The sequence below is a fragment of the Falco biarmicus genome, chromosome 3 (assembly GCF_023638135.1).
Source record: "Falco biarmicus isolate bFalBia1 chromosome 3, bFalBia1.pri, whole genome shotgun sequence".
In the NCBI taxonomy this organism is placed as follows: Eukaryota; Metazoa; Chordata; class Aves; order Falconiformes; family Falconidae; genus Falco; species Falco biarmicus.
In genome coordinates, this window is record NC_079290.1 from 4,338,469 (window position 1) to 4,350,855 (window position 12,387).

General features: G+C 45.4%; 1 pseudogene; it reads right to left on the reverse strand.

The window, feature by feature from the left end:
• Positions 1–5,735: 5,735 nt before the first annotated feature.
• On the reverse strand, positions 5,736–6,704 carry LOC130146918 (ubiquitin-conjugating enzyme E2 J1-like; annotated as a pseudogene).
• Between the last annotated feature and the right edge of the window lie 5,683 nt (positions 6,705–12,387).

Below are 12,387 nucleotides of genomic sequence, written 5' to 3' on the forward strand. Positions count from 1 at the left end.
CACACAAGGCTTTGAACCCCATTCCCTGCCTGACACAGACCTGATTGTTTACAGCCTGCTGAGCACAGGTTTGCTATAGGAAGCCATGCTCTTGTGTGCCTCAGTTTACCAAAAGTTCTTCAGTGGTTGGGACCCTCTAAAATCTTTGCATACAGCACTCCCCTTCTCAGTCACATTGGGTCTAGTGTATTCCTGCACATGAACTGCTCTTCACGCTCCCCTGTGCCAGAAATCCCTGAATTTTGGTTCTCCCAAATGTCACAGAAGGAGGTGCAAGGACAGGGTAGACATTCCCATCAAAAGCCAGGAAGCTATTCAATCCAGTACCTTTCATGTCCTGGATGCTGCACTGGGAGACAGGTAGAAGCCACATAGCTGGAAGCCAAGGTGTTTTAGTGTCAGCACACAACAATATGATAAAGAAACTCATGGCAATGAGGCTTTTGAGTTCAGGTTGCTGGTGTCACCAAGTCCTTCTGCTGAAGAGCCCCTGGTGTTCCATACCCTTAAGAAGGAGGACAGCATCAGTCAAGTCAGGAACGGGAAAACATAAAACTCATTGCCGTGTATTACTGCAGAGAGGAACAGCTTGTGCAAAGCTAGAAGATGTTCAGGTACAAGGTTCTGTAATAGAAATGCAAGGTATTATTAAAAAGGCCTAATTGTTTAGACGAGGAGATTCATAGAATCATAGAATCATTTAGGTTGGAAAAAAACTTTAAGATCGTCAAGTCGAACCATTAACCTAGCACTGCCAAGTCCATCACTAAACCATGTCCCTAAACCAAAACCATCAGTGTCCTACCAACATTGTTCTCACACCAAATCCAAAACACAACACAGCACTGCACCAGCTACTAAGAAGAAAATTAACTCTACCCTAGCTGAAACCAGGACACCTCCATAACTTCATGACATCTTTATAGTCCTTCAAAGTTGCCCACTCCTTTTTCCAAAGGTGGTAAACTCTCCATTTTTCCCCTGAGTTCCATCCAAAGCTCTCTCTTCAGCCAGGCTGGTCTGCCCTGCCAGCTTGTCTTTCGGCACATGGTGACAGTCTGCTTCTTGTGCCTTTAAGACTCTCTTCTTGAAGAATTTCCAGCCTTCCTGGACCCCTTGGCCCTTCAAAACTCTCTCCCAAGGGACTCTGTCAACAAGGCTCTTAAACAGGCAAAACCCGGCCCTCTGGAAGTCCAAGGTGGCAGATCTGCTCATCCCCCTTCTTAATTCTTGGACATTCAAAAATTCTGTCATCTCATGATCACTATGGCCAGCCACCACATCACCCACCAGTCCTTCCCTGTTTGTAAGCAGCAGGTCCAGCAGGGCATCTCCTCTGGTTGGCTCACTGACCAGCTGTCAGGAAGGTCTCTTCCACCCACTCCAGGAACCTCCTAGACTGTTTCATCTCTGCTGTGTTGTATTTCCAGGAGACATCTGGTAGGTTGAAATCCCCCATGAGAACAAGGGCTAATGATCTTGAGACTTCTCCCAGTTGCTTGTAGAATGTTTCATCTGTCTCCTACTCCTGGTTGGGTGGTCTATAACAGACTCTTACCAGGATATCCACTTTGTTGGCCTCCCCCTGATTCTTACCCACTCAACCCTACTGTCACCATCATTCAGCTCTTGGCAGTCAAAACATCCCCTGATGGCTACCCCACCACCTCTCCTTTCTTGTGTATCCTTCCTGAAGAGTTTGCAGCCATCCATTGCAGCACTCCAGTCATGCAAGTTATCCCACCATATTTCTATGATGGCAACTGTGTCATAGTCTTCCTGCTGCATGATGGTTCCATCTCCTCCTGTTTGTTGCCCATGGTTCAGGCATAGATGTAGTTCAGCTGTGATATCAATCTTGCCTCCAACAGTGGCATGCCATCCCCAGGTTTTAATCTTTAAGGACCCTGATTTTATTTCCTCCCCACTCTGAATTTAGTTTAAAGCTCTCTTGATGAGCCCTGATAACTCCTGACCTAGGATCCTTTTTCTCCTTTCAGACAGGTGAACCCCATCTGTTGCCAGCAGGCCTAGTGCTGTGTAAACTGACCCATGATAAAAACTGAGATGTAGTTGTTGACACCAGGCCTGGAGCCGGGTATTGATCTGTGTGACCTTCCAATTACATGCCCCATCATTCCCTGCAACTGGCAGGATAGCAAAAAACACTCCTTGTGCTCCTGAGCGCTGGACGAGTCACCTCAGGGTCCTGAAGTCTCTCTTGATTGCCCTCAGTCTTCTTGTTTGGATTTTGTAATTTCCCACTTGGAAGACCTGTAATGGGTGGTAATCAGAAGTCCATGCCAGACAAGGGAGTTTTCTAGTACCATCCCTTACCTGGCCCCCAAGGAGGCAGCAGACTTCCCTATGGGTTGGGTCTGGTTGGCATATCAGGCCTTCTGTAGCTCTCAGAGTGGAGCTGCCAATGACAGCCACCTTTCTTTTCCCCCTAGCAGAGCTGGTCTTGACGTGTCGGTTGACCAGCTCTCCCTAGGCAACTCCTCCAATGTGAACAAGCCTAAGTCCACATCATCATTTTCCTGGCCTTCAGGGTCCAGAGCCACATACCTATTGTATAGGTGTAGCTGGGAAGGTGAAGTAGCTTGGGGAGTGACTCACCTGCTTCCCCAAGCTGGGACCTGTTTCCATTCCTGCCCGTCACTTAGGTCCCCTCCATCTGCCTGGTGGTGAGTAGGTAAGAGAGGCTCTGCTCCCTGTGATGTGTCCACGTGGTGCATTTGTCTCAGTGATGGTAGAGACTGGCTCCACCACAGGACACCAAATCAAGTTCCTCCTTTCTCTGCCCAAGTCATTATAAACAGCTCTCTGGATTTGATCAGGAATGGCTTCTGAGTTTTAAATCTAAAAAAGTAACTGCTGCTCTTGTTACATTGTGATTTGTACACGGGTTAGCTTCTCTCATTGATCTTTCATGCCGATTAAAGACTAAAGTAAGGACCACTAACACTTTGAATTAAGGCTTAAACGTCACTGCCTGGGAACCAAAGACAGCAAAAGGTGGCTGAATGGATCTGCATGAATACTGGAGTGTCATTCTAATGAAATGAGGCAGTAGCAGCCAGGCAGTGATTAGGACATGATATGGGCAGGGATCAGGGTGGAGACCAGAGGGGAGAATGTGCCAATTAGCTTAAAATTGAACAATTTCAATCAAAAGATTGAAAAAGGCTTAAGATGCAATCTCTTTCTCTAAGTACAAGTGGTTGGCTAAGGAGAAACAGCTGAGGTTGCATTGCAGCTATTTTTTTTTTTTTCCAGATCACTCAAGACTAGCTAATATAGTTGATGTTTAATCAGTGGCAAAACCTTTTAACCTACACAGAGAAGTTTCCCCACAGTTTAGGCAAAGTATAGCTGTCATACAGTCTTGCAGCCTTACAGATTTGTAAGAGCTATTATTAAGCAGCAGATTAGGAGCAGTAGGACAGGTTCTGAAGTCCCTACTTGGTCAAAGATTCACAAGATACCACTGCAGTCTCCATACTTGTGCCTGGCCTCTGGATGGAGATTTCTGTGTTTCATAGAGTTATAGAATCATTTAGGTTGTAAGAGACCTTTGAGATCATCAAGGCCAACTGTTAACCCAGCACTGCCAAGTCTACCACTAAACCATGTCTGTAAGCACTACATCTACGTGTTTTTTCAAATCCTCCAGAAATCGTTGATTCCACCAGCCTCCCTGGGCAGCCTGTTCCAGCGCTTGACCACCCTTTCAAAGAAGAAATTTTTCCTACTATCCAATCTAAACGTCCCCTGGTGCAAATTGAGGCTGTTTCCTCTTGTCCTGTTGCTTGTTATCTGGGAGAAGAGACCGACCTCCACCTGCCTACAGCCTCCTGTCAGGTAGTTGTAGAGGCCAGTAAGGTCCCCCCTGAGTCTTCTCTAGACTAAACAATCCCAGGTCCCTCAGCCGCTCCTCATAAGACTTTTCTCTAGACCCTTCACCAGCTCTGTTGCCCTGCTCTGGACAAGCTCCAGCACCTCAATGTCTGTCTTGCAGTGAGGGGCCCAAAACTGAACACGGGATTCAAGGTGCAGCCTCATCAGTGCCGAGTACAGAGGGACAATCACTGCCCTGGTCCTGCTGGCCACACGGTTTTGGATACAGGCCAGGATGTCACTGGCCTTCTTGGCCACCTGGGCACACTGCTGGCTCATGTTCAGCCAGTCATCACCAGCAACCTCAGGTCCTTTTCTGCTGTGCAGCTTTCCGGCCACCCTTCTGCAAGCCCATAGCACTGTGTGGGGTTGTTATGACCCAAGTGCAGGACCCGGCACTGAACCTTGTTGAACCTCATACAACTGGCCTTGGCCCATCGGTGCAGCCTGTCCAGGTCCCTCTGCAGAGCCTTCTGCCCTCAAGCAGATCAACACTCCTGCCCAACTTGGTGTCATCTGGAAACTTCCTGAGGGTGCACTCGATCCCTTTGTCTATATTGTTGATAAAGATATGAAACAGAACTGTCCCCAATACTGAGCTCTGGGAAACACCACCTGTGACCAGCCACCAGCTGGATGTAACTCCATTCACCACCACTCCTGTGCTGTCCAGCCAGCTTTTAACCCAGCATAGAGGACCCCCATCCAAGGCATGAGCAGCCAGTGTCTCCAGGAGAATGCTGTAGAAGATGGTTTCAAAGACTTTACTAAGATCCAAGCAGACAACATCCACAGCCTTTCCCTCATCCACTTGGTGGGTCATCTTGTCATAGAAGGAGATCAGGTTGGTTAAGCAGGACCTGCCTTTCATAAACCCATGTTGGCTGGGCCTGATCCCCTGGTTCTGCATACACAACATGATGCCACTCAGACTGATCTGCTCTATAACCTCCCCTGGCACCAAGGTCAGGCTGACAGGCCTTTAGCTCCCTGGATCCTCCTTCCTGCCCTTCCCGTAGATGGGTGTCACACTGGCTAACCTCCAGTCTGCTGGGACCTCTCCAGTTTGTCAGGACTGCTAATAAATGATGCAGAGTGGCTTGGTGAACTCCTCTGCTAGCTGCCTCAGTACCCTTGGGCGGATCCCATGCTCCCCATAGACTTGTGTGTGTGTTTAAGTGCTGTAACAGGTCAATAACTATCTTCTTTTGGAGTATGGGGGCTTCATTCTGCTCCTTGTCCCTGTCTTCCAGCTCAGGGCTGGGTTCCCTGAGAACAACTGGTCTTACTATTAAAGACTGCAGCAAAGAAGGCATTAAGTACCTCAGCCTTTTCCTCATCCTTTGTGACCATGTTCCCCACCACATCCAATAAAGGATGGAGATTATTCTTGGCCCTTCTTTGCTTTCTAATGTATTTATAAAAACATTTTTTGTTACAGTGGCCGGCCTGAGTTCTAGCCAGGCTTTTGCCTTTCAAATCTTCACCATGAATAACCTTATGACATCCTTATAGTTCTTCAGAGTTGCCTGCCCTTTCTTCCAAAGGTGATAAACTCTCTTTTTTTTTCATCTGGGTTCCGGCCAAAGCTCTCTATTCAGTCAGGCTGATCTTTTTGTTTCTTTTTTATTTTTTTAATTTATATATAGTAGGTACTCAATTAACACCTGTATTAGTTAAATGTCCAGCTTTGATTTTAAGTAAGTAGGTACATTAGCAATCATAAGGATTTAAGTGTAAATATGAAAGGTAATCTTTGTAAACAGTTCTCATGTCATACCCAATACAGAAAGTTCAATGAAACACTGAAGTCACTGCTGTTAGAATGAATAACCTTATAACTCAAACATATAGTCAGTAGCCAAACATATTGTACGAAATATAACAGCTGCCAATGCAAAAGTCAGAAATACAGTCAGAAGAGTTGATCCAGTGTGGTTCATGCTGACTCTTGGCTGCTGATTAAAGTCAGTTGAAGACAGAGCCCACCTCTGCTGCTGGGCACCGCACTGCCAAGGACTCATGGACATGTTAGAGGACACAGGCAGAGCAGGCTCTTGACTGACTGCTGCACTGCTATTCTGAGTTCCAGAATTTACATGTTTAAAGGTCTCATTTCACATGGGACTGTTCATTGCACTTGCTGGATCCTGGAATGCTCTAGCTATACCAACCTGTTTGGGCTCACATGGAGTGGCAGAGTGGTTCAGTCCTGATGTGTTTGATGGTCCAGAATCAGTCTTCCCAGATGAAGTGACTTCTGCCTTGAAGCTAATTTGACTGGCGAGTTCTTTAGCCTCTTTGTCTGCCTGGCTTGATACACTTCCAGATGTTAGTAGTAAAAGGGCCATCTTCATACATGTGCTACCACAGAAGTCTTGTGACCTTTTCACCAAAGCTCTTCTTCCTTCTGGTGTATAATATAGAGATCCTATTGCTTCTTCACCTTTCATTGGCCTAAACCAAATAATGGCTAGTAAAGCTGTACTTTTACTCCATGAAGGCTGCCATGTGTCAGGATGATGCCCTGAGATGCTTAAAGCAATTTTCTTCCCCACTTCAAACCTGCCATTCGCCATCAGCAAAATAATGCCGGGTGGTTTCATGGGATATTCAGGTGGCAGTACTATTCACTCGTGAAAAATCCCTCCATCAAAATCTGAATCTGTAAATCTAAGAGTAAAACGCCATTCAAAATTATTATCCTCCAAAAGCTGTGCATCATAACGATCTGTAGGATCCTTCAGTTCTGCAGCTTCTTTCATCAAACATTTGACAGATGGGCTTTTGAGGTTATATGGGGCCTCCACTCACTCACTCGCTTGCTCCCTCCGTAGTGTCTCTGTCTTTTTAGAGTTCAGAGTGTCCCTCAACCTAAGCACAGCAAATACTATGTCTACACATCCATAATGAATTTAATTCACAAGGAGCAATTTCTCAAGTGGAGGACTCAATCTGTCTTGCAGGTCTAGGAGGGTATTTACCCAGGGCTCCTGATGTTCTCAACACAAAGAGAAAGGATTCCAGTATGAATTACACTTGGCTATCCCTGTACCCTGCCACTGATTCCTCACTTGGAAGTTCACTTAGCTAAGGCTTTAGATTGCCCTTGAGCTTAATGGAAAAATGTGGTGAATGCTTTCATACAGATTCCACCTATGGAGGCTAAAGGGAACCTCATTACTAAATTTTAAACCTGTAACCGTATAATTCTTGGTAGTCATCTTTTAAGCTTTCAAAAGCAGAACAGGATGGAGTCGCCAAATTAATAGGGCAGAGCGTGCTTAGTATTAGTATATAGGTTCTCCTGAAGTACATAGGTAGCTCAAGGTCCATAGTACATAGGTAGTCCTCTTTAACGTTTTCACCAGTAGATAATACAGTCTTTGCAAAGGAAGTCACTGTCACCTTCCCACACAGAAAGGACCTTCTCAGACCTTGCTGCTTGGCCCTGTGCTGGAGGTGCTGTCTGTTCATAAGGAGAAGGCTGCTGACAGGTTGGGATAAAGTTTTCCACTGGCAAAAGCATCTTTCCCTGCACTCCTTTGGGGAGTTCTTGTTTGGCAGAAACAACAACACAGCCCTGTCATTTGGTACTTTCAAAAATCTAAGTAGTGCTTCCTCACAGAAGCTCTTTATTAGCCAGAGATAAAATATCATTTTTAGCAATGAGGGATGACAAATTAATTGCATTAATATTTGCAAAGTGTCTGGAATATTTAAACGGCTCTATATGTTCAAGTAAATTAATATTTGTTATGAACTGGAAGAAGAGACAAATGCCACCACAGGCCAGGGCATTATACAGCCTCGCTCCTTCCTCACAGACAAACATGTTCTTCATTTGAGAGGTAAATACCCAAGCGGATGTGCACGCAGCGTGCAGGTGGCTGGTGGTGCTCATCAGTGGAGATTTTCCTTTCGTACTGAATGGGATGCTTCAATGCCAAGGACAGGGAGATGTTAAGGAGAAACAGGGTTTGGTTTGGTTTGGTTTAGTTTGTTTTTGTTTTTTTTGTTTGATTGTTTTTGGTTTTGTTGTTTCTTTTTCAATGTATTTAATACAGGAAGCCAATGTGAGCCGTTGAAGGGGGTGAAGCAGTCAAGTGCAGGACAGTTGAATTTTTTTACAGAAGATGGTGGACTTCGGTACTGGAATAAGAAGTGGGAGAGCCTGCACTGAGAAGGCCACAGAAGAAGCAAAGATAGCTCTGCAAAGGTGGGGCACAGAGCTGCAGAGGGAGTGGGGAGGTTTACAGGTGGATGAGCAAAGCTGAGAGGAACCTGAAGGCGGTGACAAACATGTTTGACAGCAGAGGGAGCAGCGGCCAGAGCCAGTGCAGGTCCTTAGGGAGGAGAGCGAGCTGTGAGCACACACTGACCTGATATTAGCTCTCTGCGAAGCCCTTGGCAGGAGGAAGACATACAATCAGCCTTCCATTTCACCTCTGCAGACATTGTTTTCCCCACCTGCATCATGGCAGAAATTAATATTCCCTTTTGGCTGAGGAACCGAAGGTTTGACTGCTGGATGGTGCTACAGGAGTGCCAAGTGAGTGGCTATGAACTAAGCGTGTGCGTTTGTTTTGTGGCTGACAGTTTCCCAGGGCAAGGCAGAGGAGAGGGGGCTGGGTGAGGTGTGGAATGCAGAGCACAGCAGACCCATTTTCACACCAGACCAAGGTTGCTGCCAAGTTGTGCTGACTGCTACCCCCAGGAGAGTGTGCCAGATGCCCAGGGACATGGGGATGTAGCACCCTCCTTGCCCTTCCCCAGGAGTCCCTCACTCCAGTAACCCTGTACTTCCCAGGGATCCTCCACCTGCCCTGGACACTGGAGGACACACACAGCTTGAAAAGAGGCATGATGGAGGGTTCATAAATCGGGGGTGAGGGGCCAGAGGGTTTGTCTTCCTTGCCAGGAAACCTTTTCAGTGACTTAAAACACCGTTTGAAGAGCCATAGGGAATAACCCTCTCACAGGGCTCTCCACTCAAAGGGTTTGGTGCATCAGATACTTCTTTTGGCCCATAGCAGACCCCTGTGGTGTCCGATGGGAATAACAATTTAGGTAATTGTAATATTGTGAGACAATCAGAGAGACTGAAAACAGATTGTGGATGCACTGCACCTGTGGGAAAGGCTCCTCAATGGACCACAAACTTCCAGTATCTTCTGTATATGAGGGCCCAGCATCTCCCCTCCTGGACTGCAGTACTTCTAGAGTTTTCTGAGCCCAGTACTTCTGACCAGGGAAACCCTATGGCTTCTGGACTGTTCCTCTCCATCCTCCTCCCACCTGTGCACAGGATGCCCTGCCACCAGACCAGGGCACTGTGGGGAGAAATCTGTGCTTCCCAAGTGCTTTCCAGCAAAGCAGAGAAGCTGCAATTATTTAGATTTGTATGGCATTAAGGACAGCTTTAGGCACCTTTGCCAGCTATTAGAAACAGACGTGAGATGGAGCAGAGCAGCCTCTGCAGTGGGAAAGTGGCTCACTCAGAAAGCCCAGGGCTGTGGGGACATGGGGAGGGAGGGGGAGGGGGAACAGACGAAAACTCATCTTACAGAAAGGTAAAAATCTGAATCAATAACCTTCCCTCCCCACTCCCAGTCAATATTTCCCGCCCTGAAGACATCACCTGACATTATGCAGCTTCTTTTTTCAAGCTCTTCAGTGAATTCCCGGCTTCTGCCTGCCTCTTAACAGGAATCTCAGCTGCTTTCAGACCCAGAGGGTTTTGCTTTGTGGCAGAGAGTCAGCTCTGGAAGACAAGCTAATTCCCAACAGCACCTGCCGAAAGAGTATGTCAGCAGCCGTTACACTTTTCTTCAGCAAGCAATCTCACCATGCTTTTGCTGCTGCCAACAGGCTGCACTCCCAGCCACGTGGAGATTTATAGCAGGGCTCAGATAAATGGAGAGGAGCACTTGTATCGTCTACATGAAAACACGCAAACGCAGAGTGTGGGTTACGAGGTGAGGGGGAAAGGTCTTATTCAGCAAGACAGAAAAGTCAGTTTGGGAAGTAAATAAAATGTTGGCACTTTCCCTTGTACATACAATGAGGGAGGGGGAGGACTGTTTCCACCTGTGATTGTGGTTTCCAGAACCGATGGTAAAAGACTCTCGGGAAGTGTAATTACACAGGTAAAAGGAAGTCTTTAAATAAAAAGTAATGGGAAATGGCAGGACACGGTGCTTGGAGCCCCTCTGACTGTGGTTAAAAGTTTTTGTTGAATTTAGGTAGTGAGGTTCACACCAAAAAAAAAAAAAAAAAAAAAGAAAACCAAGACTCTGAGGAACCAGAGAATCTATGTAGAAATAGATATTTCTGCAAATCCCTTGCATTACAGATCAAGACATGGCAGGTATGACCTATGCTTTCTGAAAGATAAGATGCAATTTGCAATGCAGGCAGGCTTGGGACCTGAAAAGACTTAACGATCTCTAGCTGTTGGTCCAAGACAAACCAAATCCCCGCAGGAGCCACTGCAGGAAGAACGCTGTCAAGATGACCAGTGCTTCCTTTGAAGTCCAAGAGCAGGTTCTTTTATAACTGTAGACTGACAACCCAAGAACAGGATTAATTTTTTAAACCAGGCTACAGAGGGGGGAAATAATTAAGCGTTTATTCCTAGAAGCAAGACTTTTACAAGTTACCCAGTGACTTCACCAGGACCCATCATATGAGTAATCAGTACTCACATGATGGGTGTGAGCCCATCCAGCCCCTGGCTGGATAAAAAGCAAGTAAAATATAGCATTCATTACGGTGAAGAAACTGAGGTTAGTTTAATTAATTTTGTATCCAGTGAAAGGGCAAGAATACATCTCTTCTGGCAATTTCCCAAAAGCATCATCAGCAGGGTAGTAGTTTAAGAGATTCGTATGATAATATCTTAAAATATAAATAAAATGTTTAAGGATTTTAATGGAAATTAAGGCACAGCCAGGGACATGAATAAAGACTTTTGACTCTTGTTGACTTCTGTGAGTTGCTAATGCTCAGCACCCAGACCTTGGTGTGTGACGGGATCACACCCTCCAAAGGCAAAAGCCAATAAGTAAATTGTCAGATGAGTAGACACACTAATGATTACCTCATATTAATGTAGTTAATAGTGAAGCTATTAGCAAAAATGCTCAGAATGTCTTAGTGTGGCACTTTTAAAGGGAATCCTTGGAGCCAGGCACCAAAGTGCTTTGTAGATTAGAAGGATTTGGCTCATAGAAAATAAAGCTAAACTAATACATAATCCACCCCTCCTCCTTAAGGTAAGATTAGGTACATTTTAGTCATTCCCACCCGGTATTTGTCTACCCTGTTCTTAAAAACTTGGTAATGGACCCCCCCCACCTTCCCCAGTTCTTCATTATCTTTACTGTTACAAAACTTTTTCCTGATCTAAATCTCCTTTGATAGGATTTAAACCCTGTTTCTTGCCCTCTGCACCCTGGGGGTGGAGAGTAGTAGATTCTGTTACTCTCTGCAGCAAAAGTCATTCCTGTTTTCAGACTTCTTTCTTCCAAGTTGAGAAACCCCAATTCCTTGCATCATTTTTTTGTTGCCACTGTCCCAAAAGGCAACATTGTCACTTAAAGGAGTCTGGCCATTTTTAGACACAATTTTTTTTTTTTTTTTTTTTTTTTTTTTTTTTTTTTTTTGAGGATCAGTGGTAAATGAAGAGTAGTAGGAATGGATTGGTCTACATCTTTATGACTTGGTTCCATTCTCCACTCTGACCCCATTGACCTCCAGAGGATTTGACCACAGAGTGTTGCGCTGTTGCTCCTCACTTGTTTGCTGTTCTGCTGTCCTTCTTAACCTCACACACCAGTGCCACCATGCCTGGGCACTGCCAATTCAAATCTAGTGAACTTCCAGCACTGCAGAGCTGCTGCTGCTCCCCTTGTTTGTTGCTGTTGCATCTGTCCTAGCTCAACCCTTAAAGCAAATATCAACAATAAGGTTGGGCAGATTTGGGGCTGGGCTCAGCGCTTGCCTGCTGGGCACTATCTGATCTCCAGTATTTGATCACTTAGCAACACAAAGCAAACGGGTATTACTGGTGCACAATCAAACCTGGTTTAACCATTGCACAGTGAATTGCTAACAAAAGTGTTCTGCTGACAGAATGAGACTTTGTTCATCACTAATTGCATTTCTCACAAGGACTGGTGAAGGTTCAGCTATAAAGAAACTCGAATTATTTCAGCTTTTTCTTTATTCTGTTTTATGTGACCTATTTTCTCATTCTTTTTCCTTCCCTCTTTGCATGTTTCTACCAGAAGATTTTAATCTATGGAGGTGAGACTCTGAAAAACTTCAGCTGCAAAAAAGATTTAAATAAACCCCAGAATCCTTTAAATTTATGAAAAGATAACAATGTTTTGAAATTCTGCAAAGCTTCAGAGCTAGTAGTCTGTATTTTACAAGCTAACCATGTCTCTGTAAGCAAATTTACAACCATACTTGCCTGCCTGA